Source organism: Arachis duranensis, chromosome 4 (assembly GCF_000817695.3).
Source record: "Arachis duranensis cultivar V14167 chromosome 4, aradu.V14167.gnm2.J7QH, whole genome shotgun sequence".
Classification (NCBI taxonomy): Eukaryota; Viridiplantae; Streptophyta; class Magnoliopsida; order Fabales; family Fabaceae; genus Arachis; species Arachis duranensis.
This window is the reverse complement of record NC_029775.3, coordinates 61,642,787-61,643,601: the sequence shown is the minus strand read 5'-3', so window position 1 is coordinate 61,643,601 and position 815 is coordinate 61,642,787.

Sequence of the window (815 nt, the reverse complement as noted above, 5' to 3'; positions counted from 1 at the left end):
TACTTAGGAGCTATCATGAAGCTGAATGCCAAGTTGTTTGGTAATGAGACTTTGGAAAGTGAACCTCCATTGCTCATTAGTGAACTGGATACTTGGATTCAGAAAACTCTACCTCAAAAGAAACAAGATCCTGGCAAGTTCTCAATACCTTGCACCATTGGCACCATGAGATTTGAAAAAGCTCTATGTGATATTGGGTCAGGGATAAATCTGATGCCACTCTCTGTAATGGAGAAGCTGGGAATCATTGAGGTACAACCTGCCTTGTTCTCATTACAATTGGCAGATAAGTCTTTGAGACAAACTTATGGAATAGTAGAGGATGTTTTAGTAAAGGTTGAAGGCCTTTACATCCCTACTGATTTCATAATCCTAGACACTAGGAAGGAAGATGATGAATGCATCATCCTAGGAAGACCTTTCCTAGCCACAGTAGAAGCTGTGATAGATGTCAATAGAGGAGAGTTAGTCCTTCAATTAAATGAGGACTACCTTGTGTTTAAGGCACATGGCCATCCCTCTGTGACAAAAGAGAGTAAGCATGAAGAGCTTCTCACAGTTCAGAGTCAGGAAGAGCTCACACAGTCAAACTCTAAGTCTGGTGTTGTGAGGCCACAACCAAACTCTAAGTTTGGTGTTCAAACTCCATATCCAAACTCTAAGTTTGGTGTTGGCAACTAACACTAAATTGACCTGATCATCTTGTGGCTCCATGAGAGCCACTGTCAAGCTATTGACATTAAAGAAGCGCTTATTGGGAGGCAACCCAATTTTATTTATCTAATTTTATTTTATTTTGTTTCTTTGTTATTTTT